The 27,962-nt window shown below is 37.5% G+C and overlaps 1 protein-coding gene across 8 annotated transcripts in view; it reads right to left on the minus strand.

Moving 5' to 3' along the window:
* MEF2A (myocyte enhancer factor 2A) overlaps positions 1–27,517 on the minus strand; it is a 174,332-nt gene extending 146,815 nt beyond the window's left edge. For 5 of the 8 annotated variants that reach the window (XM_060155647.1, XM_060155628.1, XM_060155674.1 and 2 more), the window contains exons 1-2: positions 27,029–27,515; positions 1,733–1,818 (exon numbers count right to left, since the gene is read on the minus strand). The gene's annotated coding sequence lies outside the window, so the exon portion shown is untranslated. Of the gene's footprint in view, positions 1–1,732; positions 1,819–27,028 lie in introns of all 8 variants that reach the window. The other 3 variants (XM_060155665.1, XM_060155684.1, XM_060155692.1) reach the window with 2 other exon arrangements.
* Positions 27,518–27,962: the final 445 nt, after the last annotated feature.

The raw sequence follows: 27,962 nt of genomic DNA on the forward strand, positions 1-27,962 counted from the left end.
AAAAATTTTGCCCAATGTCTGCCAACTCCTCCAATTTCTACTCAGAATTAGGGCAGAATTATAGGGAAAACAAATCTGAAGTTCTTCAGTCAGTATTTGAAACTACTCAAAAGGAAAGAGTGTTTCCCATCTAAGAACTCAGAGTAACTCCAAAACAAGTAGCTCTTAACTCAATCACAGCCCTCAGAACCATGCAAAACCTGCCATAAAGAATAAGACACTGTTTATATCTTCAGAACTTAGTGAAAAAAGTATCATAGAGGATACCCTAAAGCTTAAACATAACCCAAATATAACAACTGAAGTTATGCTCAGAGCCATCACGGAGGTTCAGAGAAGGTACAGAATTATAGGGAAATTATAGGTGAAATTCTCTGGAATGAGAATGTCTAAATTCCTATAGTGCTTTAATTCAAATCACTCAGTGTTGAGCAGTTACTGAACTATATATATATATATATATATATATATATAAGAAATGTAAAAAAGATAAGAAAAGAAAAAAAACATTAAAAGATATACAGAAGACTAACCAAGGTTTATATTTTAAAATGTGAACTAAACTTCATTATTCCCATCCTTCCTGTACATATACAATTTTTCGACTGAAGGATACTTTTCAATTGGAAAAACAATACCTTTTCCCCTAGTTCCCCAAACTGAAGGATATCATAAAATGGGCTGTTCGGCAGTCAAGGTTTAAGAAGAAAAATATATGGGCATAAGAAACTGACATTGGAATAAAGTATTTTAACAGAAACTCATTTTGTAAGCTCATAAAAATTCTTTCTACTGTTTATTCAAGAAAAAATTTAAACATTAAACAGCAAAGTACTCTTAAAACAAGAATAACAAGAGCAAATATTGCAAGTAGCTTTCCCAGGTTTTTACTGACATAACCATCAGGCTTGATCAACTGTATCTAACATTCAGAATGTTCACATATTATATATAACACACCAAAAACTATCCCCTAACATTTTCTGAAATTACATTTTAAAATATCGTAGTATTAATTCTTTTCCATTTTGAATAGAAGGTAGAATTCAAGTGAAGTTTCACTTATGAAAGCTTTTTGAGGAGAACTACACATCTTACTAGCATACTGGAACCATTAACCTAGGCCAATGTAAGTTTTTAAATCAAAACTGCCTACTCCAGAGCTTTGCAAATGTGGACCTACGACTTAAGGCAAAAAACTCAGTCACAAAAAAAGTCTACATTTTAAAAACATTTCTTAAATTTGCTTAATTTTTTTCTTCAACCCTTCCACCTTTCAAGAAATATGGCTAGATTTGTCCACTTTGTCTTTCATTTGAAAATCTCTCCTCATAATACGTAACTCATGTCCTCAAACCCTCTCTTCCTCCAACTTACTGTCACAGTAAATATGGACTTTAGATTTTTTTTCCTTATTTTCAAATACATGTAATGGACATGGAAAATGGAAGTGGAAAAGATGTAAAAGTATGGGATTATCTCAGCGGTGCCACTATATGAGAAACTGTCACTATACCACATTATGTATATTTTGTGTGTGTGTGTGTGTGTGTGTATATACACATACATATATATGTATATTCAACAGGATTTTATGAATTTCCTTAATTAATCTACCTTAATCCCCAAAATAAACTCCAAAGTGACTGCTATTCAAGGTCACAAGACAGTCTTATTAAAAAAAAAATTCCCATTTTATTTACTTCATAACATAGAAAAAAGGATGTCTTACTAGAAATGATGTATCAGCAGAAAGTGCACTTAGATGTGATCCTTGCAGAGAATTCTTCTTTGTTACTTTTTCACAAAATCCAATTCCTTAATAAAGAAAAAAATATTAGATGGGTTAGTAATTATTCTTAACTCTAAAACAAAATTAAATATAATTTCATTACTACAAATTTCAACAATCCACAGATAGTTCCACTAATACTTACTGAATAATAGAAAAATAAATTTTTTAAAATTTGTATAATAAAAACACAATGTTAGCCAATTGGGCATTGCTAATGTCACTAATCCATTTTTTTCAGGAAGTATTACTTAAATGTTCAGTAATATTCTATCCACGCCAAGATTCACAAATTGGTGTCCTAGGTCCCACTTTCCTATCCTCTATATCACATGATATACTTTATATTTAACTGGTATACACAGCCTACTGAATTTACGTTTTGATAAAATAGTTACATTCTGAAAATGTTCATTGTATTACGTTCTCATTTAGAAAAAAAAACTGTCAATGGGTCAGTGACTTGCGTTGCCATAAAATGTGTATATATTCAAATGCTATGTGTATACTTATAGCTTCCACTCTTTTAAAGGGAACAATGAAATGAAAATCAACATAAAAATGCCAAAAACAAATATAAAACAGATTAATGTCAATAATTCACATTAATAAAGGAACACTAATAAATGCTAACCAATGCAGTAGTGCATAAAGAATAATCCAGTCCTGCTACACTTTTGCTTGGAAATAGTAGCAAGACACTTAGGTAGAAAGAGAAAGATGGTAAAAGCCTCTCCTCACCCTGACTGGCCAGGATCAATTTATGATGCTAATCTAATAATTTAGAATTGCATGATTGGGTAATTATGACAATCCCCAAGTAAATCTGCTTCATCAAATGAAAACGGTAATTTCTCCACACAAACACCAGTCTTTTGAATCTTGTTCAGCAATACTAATTATTGTGATACTACAATTTTGTTTCTATTTGAAATGTACAACCCCTCTAGAAGCAGGAGGGAGGGAACCATAGTCTGCCAAATATTCTTTTTATATTAACAAATTAAGCATTCAAAGTTGAACTTTAAAACACATACACACACACACACACACACACATAAATAAGCCTTTTTTTTTTTGCCAAGGTTAAAAGGAGCTTGCTTTAAAAAGCCAATTTCAGCTTTTAGTCTAATTGTACCGAAATACAGAACAATCTCCTCAAATACCAATACATTACCAATTTCTAAAATCCAATAATTCAAAATGAACCTATTTTTCATGTGTTCTCATTCTAAACAAAACTAATTATTTTTAAATATATTTTGACACCAGCTTTGTGTCAGTGCCACAGTAGGAATTAAAGTTTGGCAATTTGACCCATGGGAAATAACAAATTAAATAAAAATTTGATAATTACACACGTGGTACACATTCTTAATTCAAAAAATATTAATTCCTCAATTCTATAAATTAACCGTTATTGACAAATTTGTTTTGTACACAGCTCTCAGAGTTTCTAAAAAGCAATATTCTAAAAACCAAGTTTTTATAGTTCATTTATAACAATCTATAAAGAAATACACTCTCACCTTCAAAACATAAAACCAAAACTAAAATGTTAGTGCTACAACCAGTTATCATTAAATTTCACATATTGAACATCAAAAATCCCATTACTCTGTCCAGGTAAGAGCTAGACAACCTGTACCTCTAACAGCTATCTTTCCCAAACCTGGTCCCAACCAATTTCCTAGCTCCCTCTACTTCTAATTAACCTACACTGTTGTTAACCTAACTGTTGTTAACCTGACATGATACTGACATTCCTAGTTTCAAGCCATTGCCCAAACTGTCAAACTCTGTAATTTTGTTCAAGATTTTACCTCTGCCTGGAAACAATCTTCCTTATCTGGATCAAATGTCCAGTTCAACTGATACCTTCTATGAGGCCATCCTCAGATATCCTTTACCACCACCATCACCATCACTTACATGGGGCAAAATAACTATAGTTAGTTTTGTAGGTATGAGTCTCTTCTATTATACTACATGCTTTTTAAGAGAAGAAACCTTTTTGCACTTTTTTCATTTCTATATCCCCAATATCTAGTCAATACCTGGCACACAATTCAACATTATCCATTCAGACAACATTTACTGGGCATCCAATATACTCCCGACACTTCTCTAGGTGCTAGGAATAAATCCCTATATCTATTCCTGACTTTATAGAGTTTACATTCTAGTGGGGGAGACCTACAGCACACAGTGAATAAGGGATATATAGTGTATACAGCAGGCTAGTGGAAAGTCCTTAATGAAAAAAAAATAAAGCAGAGAAGGAAGTACTGTCATAGGGAGGGGATTAAAATTTGAGAAAAGGTGTCCAAGAAAGGCCTAACATAACAATAATAGTAATAATAACTGCAACAGGAGCAATAACATTTAAGTATTTATCATATGCTAATCAGTAGCCTAATTGCTTTACACATATTAAGTGATGTAAAGCCAACAATAACCTCACTATTATCCTCAAGAGGAAACTGAAAGACTAAGAAGCAGCTAGCCAAGGTCACACAGCTAAACCAGTAAAGTGGTAAAGCCAGGATTAGAACCCAGGCATGCTTTTAACCACAGTTCAGTTAATGCTTCTGTTGAATAAATTTAATAAGTGAAATAAACGAATGCATACTATAGCAACAGACTCAAAAGAGAGCAAAGCATATCAGTCTCAGAGGACTGATACACTTGAGTGGCTTCAGATATACAATGCACGTCAATATCTATATATGAAGACATCCTGACGAATAACAAGTCGGTGCCTGCTGTGAACAAAAATTATAAACAGTGATAATTCTCTATAACTTTAAAAATACATTTTAAGCTCCTATATGACAACTACCAGAACTAAAAAGTACACAAACACTATCACAAAAAGCACATGGAGAGGTCATTTAAAAAAAAAGAAAAGAAAACTTTTAAAAAAGGTCCTCTGAAACAAATGAGACCTTTGAAGGCATTACCATTTCAGTGACAAATGTTGAATATCATATTTTATACTGTGGCACAAGTTACTGTCATCTTTCAGTTTTCCATATTAACAAAAAAGGGTTAAATGAAATGACCAAGGTTCAAAACTCCTTTCTTCAAATGTCCCAAATACGCTTTACAAAGCAAACAGATGAAACCCAGCACAACTGCTGACAAATGAAGACCTGAATGGCCTAAAATAAGTAATTTGCTCCCTAACTCCTCTCTCTTGCCATATTTGCTGGTTATTTAAGTGCCTAATCAGTGAATGCCAATAAACTAGAAAGCAAAGTGAAACCAAAGTGCTGCTGACATGATACTGACATTCCTAGTTTCAAACCTTGAGGGCCTAAAAAGTATCTCCTCAAATCTTGATTAAAATTATCGATACAATTATGAAGAAAATTACTGCTTTATGTCTGGAAAGTATCAAAGTTTCTGCCTTGAGTATAACGTAATGTCAAAGAAAATAGGTTTCTATATGAAAACAAACAGCTTTAAAAATCAATCCAGATTAAGATAAAAATGAAGCAGGCAAAAAAAACCCCAAAAACATAAAGTACAGTCTATAAACACAATACAAAGTATTTATTTGCTCAAAGATGAATTTCATTTTATAATCAAAACTGAGGTTTAAAAATGGTGTTTTTAATTCATGTTCTCATATGTGGTCATCAACTTACTCGTGCCTTAAAAAGATTTTTGCTACTACCCATAATGTGGTAACTAGTACCAGTCATGCTCTCCCAGTGAACTCAACGAGAAAACTGATCATATATATATATAAAACTATAATTTTAAAACACTGGACAACAAGGAGCTCAGCACTGCAACACCTGAGAAAACGGAAAGTGTCCCCTACAACAGGGGTTCCCAACCCCGGGGGCCACGGACCCCAACTGGCCTGCAGCCTGTTAGGAACCAGGCCGCACAGCAGGTGAGCGGCGGGCGAGGGAGTGAGCGAAGCTTCATCTGCCACTCCCCATCGCTTGCATTACCACCTGAACCATCCCCCCCATCCCATCAAAAAATTGTCTTCCACAAAACCGGTCTCTGGTGCCAGAAAGGTTGGGGACCGCAACCCTACAATGAAGAGTCAGGAGAGCAGTGCAGAAATGAGAAGCCAAGCAGAATATAGTGGACTAAGCGAGTAAAAGAGGCAGAAACTGAAATTTAGGGAGGCTAAGGAAGCCGGAAACTGTGTGGGAAAGTAATAGAATACAGTTCAAGAAGACAAACTGCACCTGAAATCTGCACAGAGGATTCTACAGCAGCTCTGTCCAAAACATACATAACGTGAGCCCAAAATGTAATTTAAAATTTTCTAATAATCACATTTTAAAAGTAAAATGGGTTTTCCTTGGTGGCATAGTGGTTAAGAATCCACCTGCCAATGCAGGGGACACGGGTTCGATCCCTGGTCCGGGAAAATCCCACATGCCTCGGAGCAACTAAGCTCGTGCGCCACAACTACTGAGCCTGCGCTCTAGAGCCCGCGCTCTGCAACAAGAGAAGCCACGACAATGAGAAGCCCGTGCACTGTAACAAAGAGTAGACCCCACCTGCCTCAACGAGAGAAAGCCCATGCACAGCAATGAAGACCCAACACAGCCAAAAATAAAAAATAAGTAAATTTAAAAAAAAAGTAAAATGAAGCAGGTGAAACTAATTTTAACATAATTCCTTTAACTAGAATGCTCAAAATGTTATCATTTCAGAATACAATTGATTTAAAAAACAGATATTTTACATCGTTTTTCCATAAGTTCCTGAAATTCAGTATGTTTTATACTTAGAGAATATTTAAATTTGAACTAGCCACAATTCAAGCTCTCAAAAGCCACATATAGCTAATTGCTATCATACTTGACAACACAGTTTTTTGCTGAAAATAAAGCTGCAGCATTAGTAAAGTGAAATTCTACAAGGCCAGGCAAAGAATAATGACTAGGAAGCAGTAGGCTCAAAAGTTACCAGAGGTTACATAAGATTTGGAGATGTTCAAATTCCAACTAGAGGAAAGAAAAATCTCATTGAAACCTGGCGCAACAAGTAGACGCTGATGCAGAATAACCTCCTTAGTAGTAGTGCTAAACTACTACTACTTTTTCATAAGAAATGGAATACACTGCCAAAACAAAATTCAAGCCTGTTGAGAAGAAACCAACAAAATCCAGACAACAGCATGATGAACATCCAAGAGTCAATCAAAACTTACTCAACATAAGAAACTGGAAAAATGTGTAACCTATACCAGGGGAAAAAAAATTGACAAAAGAAACAGATCCAGAAACAAGATGATGATATCTTTAAAGACATAAGCTTTAAAATTTTATAAATATATTAAAGGATTTAATGAAAAACAGAAAAAAAAGACAATTATTTTGAGAAGAATCAAACGAATTTCTAAAGATGAAAAATATAGTATCTCAAATAAAAAACAACTAGATAGACTTGGCAACAGATTCTACAGTGTAGGAAAAAAAGATCCCTAAATTGAAGATGTGAAAATAGAAAGCAAAAAAAGAAACAAAGAACAGAGCATCAAGGACCTGTGAGAATATCAAGGGCAGTCTAAAAATGGTGTAATTGTAATCCCAGAAGGAGAGAGAGAAAAAATATCTGAAGAAACAAAGGCCAAAGAATTTCCAAATCTGAGGAAAACTGAACCCATATATTCAAGAAACTCAATGAACAAAAAAAAAAGGTTAAGCACACAAAAACTGTACCAAGGCACATAATTAACAATCAAACTGCTGAAATCCAGTAATATAAAGAAAATCTTAAAAGCAACCAAAATGAGGGGAAGACACATTACATACAGAGGAACAAAGAATTACCACAGACTCCTTGCAGAAAGTAATGTGAACAAGTTTAAGCAAAGGAATAACGCCTTTAAAGTGCTAAGAAGAAAAAAAAAAAACCTGTAAACTGAAATCTACATAAAGCAAAAATATCCTCCATAGATGGAGAAATAAAAACATTTTCAGACAAACAAAAGCTGAGAATCTGTCAACAGAATGAACCCTAATGTAAACCATGGACTTAGTTAATAATAATGCATCAATATCAACTCTAACAAATGTACCACACCAATGCAACATGTTAATAATAGGGAAGGGGGAGAGACAAGAGCGAGAGAGCGAGAGAGCGAGAGAGCGAGAGAGCGAGAGAGCGAGAGAGAGAGTATATAGGAACTCTGTACTTCCTGTTCAGTTTTTCTGTAAACCTAAAACTGCTCTGAGAAACAAAAGATAGAAACCTATTTCTACACAAAGGAAGACCAATAGAAATGGTAAGTATGAGAGTTTACCTTTTATTTTCTTACTTTTTAAAGAGATAATGGTTTTTAAAGCAAACGTAGCACTAATGTATAAAAGTAAAAACATGCAGCATAAAATGGATGACAAAAATAGCACAAAGAATGAGGGGGAGAAAATTTTATTTCCAAATTGGAAGCAACCAAAATGTCCATGAAAGGGGAATGGAGAAACTGTGGTATAAACATATAAAGGAACACTAGGCAACAGTAAACTGGATCAAAATACTGATAGACACAAACATGGATGAACTGCAAAAACATTTTGGTGAGGGAAAAAATCCAGACATTAAAGAGTCACACATACTGTATGATTCCATTTAGGAATAAATTTGCAAAACTTTGAGCAACCACCAAATACGTACAAATACATACACATTACGAAAGCAGATACTCAACACAGAGAAACTATACATACGTAGTTAAAAGATTTTTCTGACTTTATACAGTTAAGATCAAGAACAATCATTATCTTCTGAGTTTTAGTTTCCTCATCTGTAAAACAGTGTAGTAATAGTTTGTATACTTCATAAATTTAGTTGTTAAATTAATTAAATAGTTGTTATTAAATAAGCATATATGCTACGCTATTACTTCGCATAGTGCCAGTATGAGCTCAATAAGTGCTAGCTTCATAAAGAAATAACCCAGAAAAGGGGGCAAATGGAACAAATGGAGACTGCCACTGGAAGTCAATTGGTTAGCAACGTTCCTATTAAAGAGTCATCACTGTTGAAGAAATCAGAAAGGCAAATACTACATACAGCAAAAGCCAAATGAGAAGTTTGGGAATATATTTGGAATCATTTAATATGACTCTAGAATTAAAAACGATACTAATAAGGCCTTAAAAGAATAGATTTATAAACATATAAAAAGACTAAGCCACAAGAAACAGTATCTTCAAGTCAGTTAATTTCACAGAAGCAAGCATTTAAGAAAGAAAGTGATTTCAAGCACACATGAAACTAGGGACTGTTCCAATTACAGGAGGTAAAAAGATGACACAAATGTGAGTAGATGTGAACAAAAAGAGCAAAGCAGGGTGTAGTATGGATAGATGGGCAGAACATAATTATGCACTACCTTGAAAACAGGAAAACATTTGAATTTAATATGACAAAAAATACACAAATAAGAGAAAGGCAAGACTAATCCTGTCAAGTGGAATAATGCACAATTCCAGTCTCAGCGTTAGGTAAGGTTAAAAAGCTGCGTTCTTTTACAATGCCCACTAAAACACAACCTATTACATTCTTAGCCAGCAAACAGAGAGGGTAGCATTGGTGTTACAATGTGATGGTATACTAATGCCAGAAATGCCTATTTTCCCCCATGCCCTTCCACCTCCATCTATATCTCCCAAAGTACCCATTAGGTCCAAAACATCTCCTCACACAGCCTCAGTTCTTTTTTAAAAAATAAAAAAGCAAACAGCTTTACTGAGATATAATTCACATGCCATACAATTCACCTATTTAAAGTATACACCTGAATTTTTTTATATTCACAGGAATGTGCAACCATCACCACTAATCCCAGAACATTTTCATCACCCTTAAAAGAAACCTGTGCCCATCAGCAGTCACTCCCCATTCCCTATTCCCACCCCACACCCCAGCCCTAAGCAGTGAGGCATCTTTTTGTCTCTATAGAATTGCCTATTCTGGACATTTCATATAAATTGAACCATATAATCTTCCATGACTACCTTATTTCACTTAACAATGTTTTCAAGACCCATCCATGTTGTAGCATGCATTCATACTTCATCCCTTTTTATTGCCAAATAATATTCTACTCTATGGAAATACCACATTTTATTTACTTATTTATTTTTGCGGTACGCAGGCCTCTCACTGTTGTGGCCTCTCCCGTTGCGGAGCACAGGCTCCGGACGCGCAGGCTCAGCGGCCATGGCTCACGGGCCCAGCCGCTCTGCGGCATGTGGGATCTTCCCGGACCGGGTCACGAACCCATGTCCCCTGCATCGGCAGGCGGACTCCCAACCACTGCACCACCAGGGAAGCCCCCACATTTTATTTATTCATTCATCCATCAGCTGATGGACATTTCTTTCCACTTTTTGCCTATTATTAGTAATGGTGCTCTAAGCACTGGTATACAAGCTTCTATGTGGGTATATGTGTTTATTTTTAGCTTCTACTCTTATAATAAAATAACTTAGAGTGCCTTCACATTTTCTTTTCTATCATCCTACTTCATTATGGTATCTAACATCTTCCCCATAACGATACGTATACCGGTGGTTATGCCACAAATAATAAGGCATTTTAGGTAAATTACTAGTTCCTATTTTATTTTCCCAAATAATTTATCACCCCCCAATCTATAATCAGCAACCATACTGGAAGCATACACATTGATATTTAATATTTATTACATGTTCTGATAATGCTATCATTCATCAAGTAGAGGATGTAACTTCTTAAATGCTGAAGTTCCATTTGTTCTACGCGCCTCAACCCAAACTAAGGGCTAACACTCCTAGTATTCCTTGTCAGGCATATAGTTACTGGAACCTATCATTTTTACAGTCCTCAACCACCTACACCCCAATAACAAAAAGTATATTTTGTCCACAAAAAAACAAAGTTCAAAAACGAGCACACTTTAAAATGTGACACTAGGCACTTAACATAAAAAATGGCCAAATATACATCACTTTGGTTAAAGTCTGGTAAGCTGGCAAAGTGTGTCAAACAGATGTTCGTATTAATAAGGATGTTGGCCAGATTCTAGAAAAAGTTTGAACACCATATTTGCGATATTCTGCAACTTCCTGAAGTCTTGAACTGGAAGAGGCCTCAGAGGTCTTTTTAGAAACACAAACTCTAAAACTTAACAGAAATGAAATGGAATCCAGGAGTAATACCCAGACTACCAGTCTAATCCGCATCAAAATAGGATTCTACCCATTTCAAACAAACAAATACTAACAACAAAAGTATCTGCACTAATGGAAAAGAAGAAATCCAAACCCTAAAGTTATACTGAAAGATGGATACTATAACTTGGGATTTTTATTGCAAATAATTTGATACTTCTAAAGTGCTGCTTTGAACCATAAAATAGAGAGAGGGGGCTTCAGATTATCCTCATAGTACTACCTTTCCTTGCATTCTGGTATGCCTTCTTAAGTGGAAGAGAATTGGGAAGAGTTAAAGCTACTGCCCTAAGAATTATATACATCATCTACTACTTGTTACACTGACAACAAATCCTAGGATAGTTGTGGCAATTATAAATCACTGTAACATTTTACTTCCCTGCTAAGTAGATGCATGGGAGTCCATGTGTCAAAATTTCATCTACTGTATCTCACAGCAGAAAACATGTTGAGAACTACTGATCTAGACCAGCAGTGTTAAAGACTTTAAATTCAGTCCAAAACCTTAGTTCAGCACAAATCCTCATGTAAAATCTAGGGTCATGTGAAAGACAGAAACTTAATAGATTACTATATGTTTACTGAGAATCTACATGAAAAGAATGCAAGAACAACTAAGACACAAGCATAAAAACCTTCAATGCACTATGTATACACCTACTCCCTTTATTATAAGGTCAAACATGGTAAGTACAGTAAGACAGATAAGAAGTACTATGAGGATTTCAAAAGAAAACTCTTCTAAATGGAAGGAATCAGTTCTTTATGGAAAGCACAGCATTTGGCCTGACCTGGGAAAGGAGATCAAGAAGTGAGATACAGAGGAGGATGAGAAGAGAATCATCTATCTTTATTCATGTCTTCTACTTGAAAGGCATATATTCCCACCAATTTCCTTCAAACAATCAAATTAAGAATGAGGCTAGCACTGTCCTTTTAAACAAGTGTTGTTGAGCATTATTCTTTACAGAACCAAGCTTTATTAATAAGGAAGGACATAATGTCATCTTTGTTATCTTGTTATATGGGCATATTAAAGACAGCCCTGGTCACTTCCAAGCTTAAAAGACTTTTCAACAGCTCTTCCTTAGCTGAAGAACAAAGTCCAAACTGCTCAACATCCAACGTGCTCTACAATCTGGTCTCAAGCTCTCTTTCCCACTTTACCATCTTCTACTTCTGAAACACCCTCCAATCTAGCCAAACTGTGTCCAATACATACCTCTCACTTTTCTGTTTTAGTTCTTTTGCTCAAAATGATTTCTCTATGTGAAATATCTTTTCTATACCTCTGACAATAAAACCTGACATCCAGCTCAAATATCAATTCTTCCATGAAGCATTCCCTGGTCACTTCTGAACTCTACCTTCCCTGAACTCCCTAATCCATGCCTTGTGTCTAAGATTTACACATCACTTGGTAATTAATGTAGTATAGTAATTAATGGGGTTTTACCCTTTCTACACCATTATCTACTAGAATCAAACAGCTATATCTTAAATGTGTTTATATTTCTGCAACAACAATACAGAAACAATAGTTAAAGTAGTGAAAATAGAAAAGGAATAGAGTCTAAAGGAAGGAGTAAGGGAGCAGAGCAATGGACATTGCTTTGGGGCTACCATATTTGCCAGCTGAAAGAAAAGAGGTAGGGCAGTAAAAAGAAATTGTATAGAGAGCCTGTCAAGTCATTACTTAAGACTTGGGGAAGCTACGAAAAAAGAAATGAAAGCTCATATATGAGGTTCCAAAGACAGACAGCTGGGCATAGGTACTGACTGCCTTTAAACACCATTAAAAAGCCACGTGGAGAATTCCAAAAACACATCATTAATAGCAAAGGTTTTAATTTATATTATGAAAGATTTCTGATGTTTAAAGTCAATAGGCCTTTTAATTTCGGTTTATATTTTTAAAAAGAAATGTATGACTAATGGAACAAGTCAATTTCTACCCCAACAACGTAAAACACTGACAAAAAAACTTGTTAATTCTAGGGAAAGAAATGCTTAAAGGTAATAAATATTTTAAGCAACTAAATTCTAGAAACCAAGCATAAAGAACTTCCACACATAACTCCAACTTTGTTAAATTTCTCATGTTAAAAAGACATAGATATAAAGCATATAAGACAGAGAACCAGTTAGCTTCAACTACAATCAACAGATACAGTGCCATCTTATTAAACACAATAAAAGTGTACAGCCAAGAAATAACACGACACCTACAATTTATTGTAATCAAAGGACAACAGTTCAATCATAAAATAAAACTGAGAAAGCCGAAAGAGTAGAAAAAGAAAGAGAAGAGATACAAGTAGTTTAACTTTCAAAGAAGTTCACATCTATCAGATCAATTTCCAAGTTTAGAAGTTACCTTTCTAAAAAAAAAAAAGAAAAAAATCTACTATCCTACTAACAGAACCAGCAAGGAAACAAATAGAATGGATAAATAAACTGTGAAGTAGTCATACAATGGCATGTGAGGGCATGGAAAATAAATGGACTTTAGCTACATGTACTAATGGTATCCTGCTTAAGAATATAGGCCAAGAGAATAATAACCACAAATTCTTAACAACTCTTAATCCTGGGGTTAGAGATAGAAATAAGACTGTGAATGTTCACACAGGGGACTTCAAGAATACTGGTAGTTTTACTTTTTCAGTGAGGCAGTAGATCCACAAGTGAATGTTTTATTATTCCTTATATACCATTAGATTTCTTATATATTATTTACATCTCCACCTCTAAGTATAAAAAAATTTATTAAAAATGATTTAAATTCCAAAAAAGAAGTTACCTTTTCTGAAAACTATACATATTAGATTGTCATTAGAATAAAGAAGTACCAAAGAAGTGCTAGGTTGAATATAGACCTGTAACTCATTCATTTTATAAATAAAACCAAAGCATTTCCAATATACATTACAGAAATAAATATTTGAATTAATAACCTTACTTTACAGAAAAAATCACTTAAGCCTCTTGCAATAACCTAGAACCTGCATTTACATGCTAGCAGAATGAAGCAAGAGTATTTAAATTGGTTTATATCTCCTACAGGGTACTTTCTAACATCTCTAGCTCACCAATGTAAGTTGACTACCTATGTCTTTTCTTACTAAAACCTTTGTAGCACTGATAGCATAAGTCAATAGATTCCTGCTCCCCCTCCCCCAAAAGTAGACACTTCAGTGAGGACAATGGTGGTAGCATTATCTAACTAACTAAAAATATTCCCCTAAACCATATGAAAAAACAAGGTGGAAAAGGAAATCCTACACAAAACCAAGCTTTCAGCATAGCCTAAAGACAAAAAAAAAAAAAATGCTCTCTATGAATGGAAACAGAAAACTCACCAAATCCCAGTACTTGATTGATCTCCCAAGCTGTCACTCCACCCCCACTCACCACAAGACTTGGTGCCAGCAAACAGGCCTAAGGGTCATTTGCAAGGACCACCAAAAATATTAAACCCACCCTAAATCTGGGAAAATACTGGGAAAATGGGCAGATCAGAATACAGAGTACAGGGAAGGAAGTTCAAACTTCTGGTGATTTAAAGAACAGGTGCCATTTAAAGCGCTAGCCGCCATGTAAGGGGGCACAACCTTGAAACACATGGCCTCTGGGAGAAGACAGGCAAAAGGAAGGAAAGAGTGTCCTTTGGCAATTGGATGGTAAAGGGAAAAAGAAAAAGGGGAAAATTTAAGGTCCTGCAAGACCAAAAAGAATCATAAAATTGGAAGTTTCACAACCCTTCTCTCCAACCATTAAAACAAACAAATAAGAACTACTGAAGTAACAGGACTATTTTATACTGACAGAAAAGGGCACCATTAAACTAGGAATACTCTAAAACCCCCCAATATCACAAAAATGAACAAAAGAAAAGTGAAATCCAGAAAATCAGGAAACAGATTTTGACATATCATGTGAGGAAAACCTCCTACCAAAAACAACCTCAAAGCAGCAAAAACTCTGTCAGTCAGTATTCCAAATAGAATTAAATATATTCTGTTTACTATATTATTCCTAATATATTAATAATTGGATTAAACATATTCAAACAAGCATTTGAGGATATGAAAACCACTTTGAATCAGACAGAAACTGAAAAACTAAAAACAAAAATGAGAAACTTAAAAAGCTGACTGAATTCAAAAAAGAAATAGAAAAAAAAATTATTCCAGAAATGAAGAATAAATTGCAAGGCACCCAAGGGAGAACTGACTCAAATGAAAATGATCTACCACAGTCCATAACATAACAGCATGTGTTATGAGCCACATCCATCCACATCTGGTGGTGTTTCATTTGATTTCAGATAACTCTCAATCCACCACTTCAAAATAACTCGCAAGCCACAACCTTTCCAAAACTCACCTACATAAGCAAACTTCATGTCTTTTTCATAGCAAAGAGCCATATTTACTCTTTATGTAATACTTAACCATTTAACATGTTTAACAGCATGACTGCTGTTTTAAATAGGTTTATTAGGTTCCTATCTTTTCTCTTTAATGTGTCACTGACAAAGTTTCTGAGTATTGTTTTCCTAACTCCATTGATGCCACGAACCCCGTGGTCTTTATTATACAACTTTGCATCACACAGTGATTTTCAGGAACACACATGCCACGTTATAGTAGAAGTGACTGTATATGTATAATCATATACACACATATTTCTTATCTCTGCTGAAAAGGCCTAGAAACAATGACACCCCAGAAGCAATGAGCACACCTAGCACCCAGATCTTGGTTTCTAAATGCCATCCTTCAACGAAAGGAGCCAGGGCTCTTCAGAAAAGAGGATGATTCCAGGATTAGGAAAGGTAAAATACAAGATGAGTCTGGAGCAATTAAACAGTCTCCTGCTTTGTTTAGAAAAAAATGTTTATTGTTGCGGGGTTTTCTTTTTTTTTTTTTGCTTTTTTGTTTGCTTTTTTGTTTAACTTAAGACAATCTTATTGAGACCACAGTATCTGAAATTTCTCACTTCTAGTTTCCAAGATAAAATGCTGAAAACCTTGAGATAATCTAAAACAGGGTGCTCTGCCTTAGGGCAGGCATACCCTTAGGCTTTTTTTAATAGATAAATCCTCTCTGTTCCCGGACCACTACATACCTTCACTTCCAGTCCTCTTCAAACACCCATTCCATGGGCAACTCCTTAGGCCTTGTCATTAACAGGAACTGTTTCACTTCTGAGAGTAAGTTATACATCCCACTCTCTGACTATACCCTCTTTATCCATCTAGGCACTCTATCACAAGTAAATTCATCATCTTTCTCCAAAGCCTAAATCTCCACTTGTGCTTCCTATTTCAGTAAACCACCCATTCATTCCCTCAGTTGCCCAAGCCATAAACCTAATCATTACCCTTAACTCTTTCTCTTTCATCTTCCACAAGCCCTCCATCACTGAGTCCTTTCATTCTACCTCCTATATATCTCCTCAAATCCAACTATTTCTTCAATCCTCATCCCACTATCACAGTCCAGGCCACCTTAACCCCTTTTAACTAATTTGTTGTAACATCCTCCTAATTATTCTCCCTGCCTACCAGTTTTTTGGGTTTTTTTAATTTATTTATTTAGTTAGTTAGTTAGTTATGGCTGAGTTGGGTCTCTGATGCTGCACGCAGGCTTTCTCTAGTTGCAGTGAGTGGGGGCTACTCTTCGTTGTGGTGCGCTAGCTTCTCATTGCGGTGGCTCCCCTTGCTGCGGAGCATGGGCTCTAGGCGTATGGGCTTCAGTAGTTGTGGCTCATGGGCTCTAGAGAGCAGGTTCAGTAGTGGTGGCGCATGGGCTTAGTTGCTCCGCAGCGTATGGCATCTTCCCAGACCAGGGCTTGAACCCATGTCCCCTGCATTGGCAGGCGGATTCTTAACCACTGTGCCACCAGGGAAGCCCTGCCTACCAGTTGTTAACTCTCTCTGAAGAAGTCTACACAGTGCAATCAGTATCACCTTTTAAATTAATTTCCTCCCAGGCTTAAGATGCTTAGATTTTCCCTAAAATAAAGTACAAACTCCTTAACACAGCTTAAGGGCTCTCATAATCTGGTCCCTATTTACCTCTCCAGTCTAATCTCTCTGGCACTGCCTGATCCATCCATAGTGTACTCTTTGAGTTTCTCCAAGCAACCCAAGGTTCTTAAGTGTATCTCTTGCCCTTAACAGGTCTAGTAAACTCTACCTACTCTCTTCACAAGGCTAAGTCCTATTCACTCTTTAGACTTCATCCTAAATTGAAAATGTCACTTCCAGTGGAATAAATTTTCCTGGCTTCCCTGAAACTGGGTTAATTGCCCCTTCTATGTGCTCCTGTAGCACTCTGCACTATACACATCAAGCACATAGCAAAGTGAATTATAAACCTATATGTATCCATACTCCCACATGACTGTGAAAGCCATGCCTTTTCACTCTTATTCCTCATCACCTAGCCCCATAGACTGAATAAGATAATGAAAATCCAACTGTGAAATTGCCAAAGTAACACAATGTTTACAAAGAGTTAGAACCCAATGACTCCTGGCTCAGTAGCACAATATTCTTTCCACTACACTTTGTAGCACTTAATTTCACTTTCATAAACAAGTCAACGTTAATTATATATAAAGCATGTAACCTAGACTTAAAAAGGATCTAGATATCATCTCACTATAATTAAAGTGAATCCCAGAAAGGGCTAAAGAACAAAACACTATAAAACAGCAATGTCAAAATTAGTCGTTTTGATGTTCTTTAATTATATACTTTAATCTCAAGAATTAGGTTTTTAAAATTTTTAAGTTGAAAAACTTTTAGATGTTTCATTACTTCAAGGTTAACAAAGTTAGTAAAAACAGAACAAATGAATCACCAATTCACTTAAAAGCTTCCACAAAATTACCTGAAATGCTACAACAAAACACAAGAATAGTTAACTATGGTGTAAAAGTAATAAACATAATATTGAGTCATTATTATATTTATACATTATAAACCACCTGTGGGTACCAATCATGCTCAAGGCACTATGAAACATATTCACTGAACATACAAAGAGATATAAAACAGGACCCCTATTCCCAAGAACCTTAAAATAAGTTTTGGAAATCAAGACCCAACAATTACAGAATTAAACAGAAAAATTCCATGACAAATTAGTCACTTAAACTGTTAACAGTTTCAAAAGAAAAGATTCTGTGCTAAGGAGTTCCAGGAACGTAAAGAAAAATTACAATCTACTGCTTGAGCAATCAGCATAAACTCAAAATTTCTCAGCTTGGTCAGCTAAGGCTCTAAAAACAATGATATTCCATTATCAACGAGCATACCTACTGCCCAGTTCTTGACTTCTAAATACTCTTAACCCAATGAAAGAAACCAGGACCCCCCTGAAGAAATGGCTGATTCTAGGACAGCTGCAGGAAAAGAAGATGAGTCTGGAATATCTTCTGTCCCCAAAGTAAGGAAGTGCTCCAAAAATGATAGAAACATGTCAAAACAATCAATGAGTTAAGTTGAAGGAGCTCCCACTGACCAAACCTGAGTTAATTTGGAACATCAAAATGAATACTGACAGGGGACTTCCCTGGTGGCACAGCGGTTAAGAATCTGCCTGCCAATGCAGGGAACACAGGTTCGACCCCTGGTCTGGGAAGATCCCATATGCCACGGAGCAACTAAGCCCATGCGCCACAACTACTGAGCCTGCGCTCTAGAGCCCGCGAGCCACAACTACGGAAGCCTGTGCGCCTAGAGCCCGTGCTCCGCAACAAGAGAACACTGCAATGAGAAGCACGTGCACCACAATGAAGAGCAGCCCCTGTTCCGCCGCAACTACAGGAAGCCCGTGTGCAGCAACGAAGACCCAACACAGCCAAAAATAAATAAATATTTTTAAAAAATGAATACTTACAGGTGATAGAGTATAACCTACTTCATAAAAAAAGAATCTATAAACTTATATTGATATTAAATAAGCAATGAAAAGGAAAAGCTCTAATTTACAATTGAATAGAAGGCCAACTAACAAATATAGAAGGAATAATATAAAAACACCACTTTGAAACTGCTGTGTAATAACTGATTCAGGCAAGAATCATCAACAAATGCTAAAACCATTATGTGAACATTCTGGGGGAAGAAAGAGTATTTACACAGTCTCAAAGGGTCTCCCCAAAGATTATTCAACAATAACAAAGGGGGCAATGAAAACTTTTACATGGAGTTTTCAAACCTTAACTAAGTGATCCAAGTAAACAACAATACTATGGGTCAACCATTATATTATATTGCCTTTTTCTATGAAGGATATATCACCACTTACGTGGTATTCCTGCATCTTACAAAACAAAGGACCTGTACTCTTCAAAACTATTCATGCCAGAGGAAAAAAAATGTCGAAGGATTGTCTCAGATTAAAGGAGAGAGGACAACTAAAATACAATAAATAACACTGAATTAGAAAAAAACACTATTAAAGGATATTATTGGCACAACTGAAGAGATTTCAACATGAACTGTATAGTAAATTATTGTATCAATATTAAATTTCTTGAATCCATCATACTGTGGTTATGTAAGAATATCTCTTGTTCTTAGACAATATTGCTGAAGCACCTGGGGTAAAGGATCATGATGTGTGAGACCTACTCTCAAATGGTTAACAATAAAAATAATTATAATAGGAAAAGGAAGAAAAAGGAGAAAAGAAAAAAAAGAAGAGGAAAAAGATCTACAGAGTGGACTCCTGCTATTACAGCACAACACATGATATGCTGAATGACATTAATATGTTTAATATGTGGTTTCATTGTTAGCAAAGTACATTAATGCAGCATTTCCAATCTATCCCTTGTATGCATCTGTGATGTTCTGCCTCAGATGATATGCTTCTGACTTTAACTGAATAAACTTGAATCTTTGGCATACTCCAGAAAATGTAATCAAGGAGCTTCAAATTATAGATAAAATAAAATAATAATATCTGTTTCCAGAGTTTGGGGCCACTCTGCAAATACAGAGAATCATAAGGCAAATATGCTAAATATATTAACAATCGGTGAATCTAGGTGACAGGTATATGAGTTCACTGTACTAGTCTTGTAACTTCTCTCTAAGGTTTTCCCAAAGCAAAACATTAAAACAACAACAACCTTCTGCCAATACCAAAACTTTACTTTGGGAAAACCGAGCCATTTCTGAAAAACAAAATCTCAACTCGCAGATTCTTTTCTCCCTTTCCCTTCATAATTCATGTGAAAATAAGCTTAACACCATTAAGAAAAAGGTTTTCAGCATCAAAATAAACATTTTGCTAAAATAGTCCCCAACTTACAAACAGGTTATGTTCCAAAAGCTCATCTGTAATTTAGGTATTTAGAATGTGGAATGCTCTTCACCATTACAAATAGCTGTTAGGTTCCTAATGCTGGCCACGAAAGCTCTCACAAAATGGAATCTCAGGAAATGCTATTATACTTAGGCTCGATAACTCTGGGATTCCTGCCTTGACCCAGAATACATATATTAATATGTACAGGAAATGCACAAACTAGTATTTTATAATCTGGAAAGTACTTTTATAATTTTTAAAGTCTCATTTGGGAAAACTGGTTTGTGTTGGTCATTTCAGTTGATTAGGACAACTTCCACTCAATTCACCATTTACGGAGATTTAATATGTGGCATGACAGACTGGTTGGTACTGAGCATACAGAAAGAGCAACACAGTCTTTGACACAGGAATTCTGCCTAGCAGAAGAGAATGACATCAATTATAATACTTTAAATAGGCTATAATGGATTTTACAAATAGTGTGTGCATCAAGAGCAAGGGAGGAAAACTTTGTCTAAAAACATTAAAATCGGTTATCAAGATAACATCTGAGCTACAACTTAAAGGATAAATATGAGCAAGTGAGCATTCCAATCCCTGGCAAAAACATGAATGAAGATATAGATATATTACATTCAGATAATGGAGAAAAACCATAATTAAGCAATAACTAAACAAGATATGTACAAATTATACTAAGTGTCTTAAAGAAAATAAACAAGATGTGTGACAGAGTAACTAACGGACTGCAACATTAAACAGGATGGTCTGAGTGAGAAAGTGAGATCTGGGCCAAGTTCCAAAGAGTTTGGCCAGGCCAGCCTTATGAAAAGCATCTCAAGCAGGTAGTACAAAAAGTGCAAAAAACCCTAAAAAGGAAGTAAAACGTTTAAAGAACACTGAGAGGCACAAGTGGCTGGCATCCAGTGAATGAAGGGAAGAACAATGAGAAGGAGAAAGATCATTCAGGGCCATTCAGGTCGCAGAAAAGAATACAGGCCATTCGAGAGGAATGGGAAGTCACTGGAAGATTTTAAGGAAAAATGACATGACTGAGGCTCTTAAAATGGTTCCTAGGGCTGCTGTGTGAATAAAGAACTTGTGAGGAACAGGAAAAGAAACAAGAAGCCCAGTCAGGAGGCTACTGCAGTAATTCATGCAAGAGATAACGATGCCTTGAAATAAAGAGGTGAAGGCAGTGAAGGCTAAGAGCAGTGGATTGGCTCAAGACAGATTTTGAAGGTACAACATAACGTGTGGATGGGTTGGATCTGAGATTAAAGAAAAGAATCCAAAATGATATCTTAGGTTTCTGGCTTGAGTCCTGCCATTTACTGAGATGGGGAGGGCCAGTAGAGACACCAGGGTTTGAGGGTAGGAGAGAGGAAGAAGGTTGGGGGAGAGGAATAAATAGCTATATCTTAGTCACGTGGCTAACATTATGTTTGAAATCCCAACTAGATTTCCAAGTGAATATCAAGCTCAGGAAAATTCTGGGCTAGAAAAATAAAAGTGGGAGACATCAGCATGAAAATAATAGCCTTTTCAGAGAGGAGCAAATAGCTGGCCTTAACTGGGTCATAGAAACTGAAGAGTTGTAGCTGACAATGAGCCTAGAAAGATAGGATAGAATCATACTATGAAGTGAACCGTGACTAATAATGGCAACAGCAGTAGTGGTAATGATAGTAACAGCAGGAGAAAAAATTACTGCATTTTAGGTACCAAGGACTGTGCTAAAAGCTTGACAGTACATGTCTCATTCAATCGTCTCAACAACTCTACAAAGTAAATAACATTATAATCACTGTTTTATACACTGAGCCTCAAGAAGACTGAGAACTTGCCAAAGAAAAAGTGCTAGAGTGGGTATTCTAAAACTTGGGCAGTCAGATTTTAGAGGTCAACCTCTTATCTTTTAAATTACTGCCTCTTTACTGATTTTACATGCCTTCAAAGTTTCTGAACTTCTAAAATTCAGATCTGAATTTAGATCTGAATTTTAGAAATGTAATCCTAATCTCTATGTAAAAGATGGATTGCTAGGGCTGGGGATAAAAAGTGAGACAAGCAAATACAATATTAGTCAATGCAAGAGCACCTTGTTTTAATAAGCCAACAGCTACAAGTTATCTTACCAGGTTAAATGGAGAGTATCCTTTTGTTCCAAGGGTCACAAATCATACCTCAAACTAATCCAAGTCAAGCTCCACATGCATGCTGCTGGCAACAAAAATAACCTGGTGAAAAGGTCCAGCTCATGCAATATAAATTTACCACCCACTACCAAAACGTTTCTCAAAACATATAACAATGTAACTTTATTGATGGCTGAATTTAAGTCCATAAATTAAAGTTTACATTTTTGTATAAGGAAGAAAATAAAATTAGTATTGATTCAAGACAACCATAAAAAGATGTGCCTTGGCTGATAGTTATTAGAAGTCTGATCAGCTAGTGTCTGTTTTTCACCCATGTTAACAATTCCTCTGGCTTTCAGCATCAACAGGTATTAAACTGATGAAGAAGTAAATTATCTGCTGTCATACACCAATATTCAAAAATCTGGTATTCCACTTCATAAACCAGCTAATTTTCTTAACTCATATGCTTATGATTTCATCTTCAGTGATTACTAAGATGATTCAATATTAAATAAAATACTAAGTTCAGTAAATATCAATTTAGTAAATACAAAACTATTAAAATCAGTAAATAACATATATCTATATAAATAATATAGTACTTATTAAATATGTGCCAACACATATCCCGTGCCATGCATGAGACTTATTAACAAATGAGCTTATACTTTCAATTATAATAGACTGGACACAGGATCCATTTAACATAGTATGCACAGATAAACCATACACAGATAAAGCACACCTAAATAAAATAATTTAGTTCCACCAAGCAAGTAAAATGAAGAATAAAAAATTAAAATTACCAACTAAAGAAAACCTATTTTTTAGATATACTTATTCCAGGTATGTTATAAAAATATTTTTGTAATTTCAAATTTTAAATATCATATCTTAAAGATAACTCCCACAGATAATTCCTTAACGACATGTTTCAGTGAAAAGTAGCAAAAATACTTATATTTCACTTTTTTTTTTTTTATGTAGAGAGATCATGGAAGTTAGAATCCAACAATGATTGCAGATCAGTCAACTAAACATTTTATGTTTAATCTGACAATGAATTTAAGATGCTGGGATATTTTATCCCAAACAAATATATGAGCATTCTCCTGTATTTATACATTACATGAAATCCTTTTGGTAACAAACACTAAAGGTACAGGTATTGGGCAGAGTACCTATACAATCTACATAGGAAGGAAGGGATGTATGCAGGAGGAGATGAAAGGAGACGAGGAAATATGCATTTTTGTACATCAGGTCTCAGGGAACGTCCTAGGAACTCACACCATTATTTCATTTAATTCTAACAATTCTATGGGGCGGGTGGTGTAATTCCTTCCCATTTCACAGAAGACGTCTCATAACTTTGTCAATGGTAGAGCTGGGATCAGAACCAAGATCTGATGACAAAGTCAAGCAGCCTTCCTTTATGAGGACTTGCAAGTCAGCACAATGTATTAGAGTATTCTATGCAGGAAGTTAACTAGAAGACAGATTTGATTTTCCATATTTACACTTCCCTTATTACTTCAAACACTGAGAGGGCACTCGCTTCTCAATTTACTAAGAACATTCAGAAATTTTCTTTCTAATCTAGAAAAAGGCAATGCTGATCGTTTTCAGTCCACAAAGCAGTATTTTCATTGCCCCATCGCTGATAAAAGAAAACTTCAGCTAGACTTTGTAACATTCATATGTACCAAGAGTATATCTTCCAAAACAAACAAAAAATAGGTGCATAGTCTGATTACAAGACAGAATATATAAAATTAGAAATGCCCAAAGAAAATCTAGGACCATCATCATTGTGTGTTACTCTAAATTCCTCCTGCCAGACTTTATAAAAGCAGCAAAGGGAGGGAAAAAAAGTGGCTTCCCAAAACCACACTGATAAGCATGCTACTTCCCAGTAACAAATTTACTTATGGCTTCCCCCTCCTAAATCGGAAAACAAATCTACTAAAAAGATTTTATTAAAATATTTCAAACTTCAAAATCACGTTCTAATAAACATTTCCACAATTACTTAACCACTCTCAGAATATACTTAAATATTTCTCTTGGTAACCAAAAAATTAATGAGTGACGACACTGCTACTGCTTGAGTATTAATAAAATTAATATTAACCTGCACTGCTTTCTTAATGTAAAATACAAAGCAATAATGCAACTGCCTTGAAAAATAAAACATCACCATTCAAAACAACTCATCTTTAAAAGATTATTTCCAGTTGCATTTACAAAATAACCTTTGTCAAACATACCCATTAAGGAAACATAAAAACTCTAATAATAAAGAAGATTATTCTCAATCCCTAATTCAATATGGTGACTTTACAATTATTATTTCTGAGCCCCAAAGAGCTATTTTCCTTCTACTGAGCACTCCCCACCACTCATTCACTCATTGCCCTAAACAATTTTATTGGACTTTTGCTAGGAAGCAATTTAAGGAGTTAACATGATTTTATCACCTTTGCTCCAGTGTGAATAAAACCAGTTTCATATATAACAACAGTGTGAATTAAATGAAAAACCTGTGTTTAGAGAGGTCACCACCATCTCATAATTGTTGACGGCTTTAGTAAATAAGTTTCAACTGGAAGCACTCTTCCAACAGAATTATTAAAGCCCGTGTCTGCAAAGTATTTAAATCACTAGTTTTAGTTCTTCAGAGTATTTTCATTTTAACACCATTATCACAACTTTTTACTACGATGCTCACTGAGAATTAGAAGTGATTCCACAATCAGTTAGTGCATCATCATATGGAACTAATCTTAATGTTTTATATCAAACATAGTGAACACGTTATATAAAGTCTAACTAAAATTGTCTTCCACTTTAGTGAAAACACTTCTGACTTTTTTCTTAAAAGTTGCCATTCACAGGAAAAGAAATGAGTAAAGACTGAGCCTTCCAAAACTAAACCAAAAAAACAAAAAACACCCCAAACCAAGAGACATATACAAAAGCCATAATAACACAATATAGTTATTTTATCCTCGTTTCCTAAATTCACACTATTAAAATAAATGCCGTTTTTGTGTTTGCAGAAAAAATCTTTAAGCTATTTTGTTTAACTTTTCCACAGACTGTACAAGGACTGCCAAGGTAACAGATTTTAAAACTGACAACTGGAGTACTTGGCAGATGCCAAAACAACACAGCTGGATTCTTAAAGGAAAAGTGCTCTTCTGTAATGTACACCTAATTACAGCTTTAGAGAACCTTCTCTCCATACAGTAATAGATACAAGACACAATGAAAACATACTGTGCTAAAACTTGAAAATTTTCAGACAGTGTTTGTTTTAAAATACACACACTGTCAACACACCACAGCAGGCCTTTCTAAAAGCACACTTACTGGAATCACAATCTCATTGTAAAATAAAATGCAAGTTAACACGGTGCTGCTAGTCTTCAATCTACACATGGTTCCCTACTGGATCATGACAGAAGGCTCGCTTCTTATCTCAGTAATCAGTCATCAGGTCTGAGGACATTTTTATAGTTACACTTTAAATGGGAAAAAAAACAAAATACAAACAAAAAAATCCCTTGCTTTTCTAATTCAGAAATGCTCACCTTTTCCAAACTTGTTTGCACTATCTCACCTACTAATAAATCCTCACTGATCAAAGACAGATGGAATCGAACTAAAAGGCAAAGTTTCTTATCACACAAAACCTTCCCTGCGAGCCGGGATCTACTTAGATGGACGTCCTGGGTGAGGGCAGTGAGCGGTTCCCTCTGTAGCCCCTTCCCTCCCCGCGACGTCTCCCCGCACTGTCGGGCGTCCGCACCCGCAGGTGCCCCCAGCCCGGGCCACCTCCTGGCCCCAAGTACCGACCCGGCCACTGACATCCACACACACATCCACATCCACACACACACGGCCACTGACATACACAGACACATACACACACAGAGTTCCACTCCGTTAGACCAACCTTCTCCCAAACAGAAGTGGGGGAACTTCTTCGAATCCAACAACAGCGCAAAACGCCCCCCGCACCCCCCGGTAAACCGCTTCGGGGAGACCCCGGCCTCACACTGAAAGATTAGGAAAACGGCCCTCGGGCGTTCCCCTACAGAGAGGCTCCGGGCCCCCAGGGAACTCCTTCAACTTTCAAGGAGACGACGTCCACCACCGCCCCCCAGCCCCAAACACGGCGCGCGCCCTGGGAGGCTCCTCGCGCCGAGCCTGCGCGGCCGAGCCTCCCTCCACCGGCCCGCGACACCCCTTCAGACCTCGGGCCCGCCCTCAGGGCACCCCGCCCCCACCTCCGCAGGCGCCTTGCCCCTCGCCTCCGACCCCGACGCGACCACCGCTCGCCGCCTCCCCTCACCCCACCCGCCCCGCCGCCGCGCGCCTCGACCCCTGTTCTCAGCCAGCCGGACACCACACCGTCCCGCTGTCCCCGGAGCCCCGCAGGCGCCCCTCCTGGGCCGCGTCGCCCCCCTCCCCGGCGCCCCCAGCCCCCTCGCCGAGACGCCGCCCCTCAGGCCCCGCGGACTGAGCCCTGCCGCCCGCGGCCCTCACCGTCTCTCCGGCGCAGCTGGCGGGCGCACACAAGCCGCAACGGGGGCCCGCCACCAGCGCTCCGCGCCGCCCGGAGCCGCCTCCTTCAGCCCGGGACTCGTCGGGACATCAGCGCACGGATCCCCACACCGGGGCTATTTTTAGGAGACAGGCCCGGGCCAGACCGGAACTCGTTCCTGTCGGCGCGCGTGCGCACTATTTCGACGGTACTCTGTGTCCCTCCGCCAAGCTCGCCTTTTCCTTCACCTCCCTTCGCACCCTCTCTGGCTTCTCCCTTAAGGTTTCTTCATAGAGCTGATTTATCTTCTTGGTGGGTCCTAGAGCACTTGGAGTGGGAAAGACAAGGGTGCGGGCGAAGAGAGTCACACTGTTTGGAAGCGAGCACTACCCCACAAGGACGTGAGGGGCGGACTATGTTTTCTTGTGGATGAGGAGACGGATCACCCGGCACAGGAAGGAGATGACGGCGGTTTGGCGCCGGGGCTACAGGCTGGAGCTCGCTTCCCTCTGAAGGACCGTGTTCTCCTGGAAGGGATACTGGTCACTTGATGGAACCCGGGCGCCTCCTAGGGCGGGGCAGCCCGGCGGCGTCGCGCCCTGTAGCCCTGCCTCCCCCACTGCTGCCTCCCGGACCAGCCGCGGGGGCCGGGCTCAGAGCGGCTCCAGAGACGCGGCGCGTGGCAAATCGCCTCGCTTGGCCGCCGGCTCCAGCCAACCCGGGGCGCCGGGGGGCGGGGTCCCAGGGGCGGGGCCGGGGCTCGGGGCGCGAGTCCGTCAGTCGTCCGGAGTTCGGTGCCAGGCGGCGTCCTTCGGAAGGGCCCAGACACCCCCTGCCGGGCTCCTGGAGCCGCTGCCAGACCCCCGCCCTCGGGGCAAGCTTGGCGCCCCAGATCTCCGCTCGCCACGCCCGCGCCCACACCCACATTGCGGTTGG

This window comes from Lagenorhynchus albirostris, chromosome 1, assembly GCF_949774975.1.
Source record: "Lagenorhynchus albirostris chromosome 1, mLagAlb1.1, whole genome shotgun sequence".
Lineage (NCBI taxonomy): Eukaryota > Metazoa > Chordata > Mammalia > Artiodactyla > Delphinidae > Lagenorhynchus > Lagenorhynchus albirostris.